The sequence below is a fragment of the Penaeus monodon genome, chromosome 24, assembly GCF_015228065.2.
Source record: "Penaeus monodon isolate SGIC_2016 chromosome 24, NSTDA_Pmon_1, whole genome shotgun sequence".
Lineage (NCBI taxonomy): Eukaryota > Metazoa > Arthropoda > Malacostraca > Decapoda > Penaeidae > Penaeus > Penaeus monodon.
The window spans coordinates 5,971,098-5,971,533 of NC_051409.1; positions in this window are offsets into that span (position 1 = coordinate 5,971,098).

The window sequence follows — 436 nt, forward strand, 5'->3', positions numbered from 1 at the left end:
AGCTATGACGGTACACTCACGTCACCTGACCATAAGCCATTTTTTTAGTACAATCTCGTCACCCTCAGCCTCTTAATGACGACGATACGTTCTCGTCACACCTCAGACAATTCTTTTTTCTTCCATGACATGCTAGTAACGTTACTCGTATCCAGTGGGCTACGTGCCAAAATGTAATTATAAACATGATTTCAGAACTTCCTGTTAGGATAAACAAAATAATTCACTCATTTATGAAATTATAGTAATGACGTGATTAAAGTAATGTCAGCAACTTTTTAATTATTAGCATGTACTCAAACTTTATAATAGTTTGTGATTAAAAAAAAAATCATTAGCGTTTTTCTGTTCGAAAAAATATATTTTGCTTGATTCTGATATCAAAAGTTGTTTCTGACTGTATTAAACTTTGTCACAGATAGATAACCTATATTGA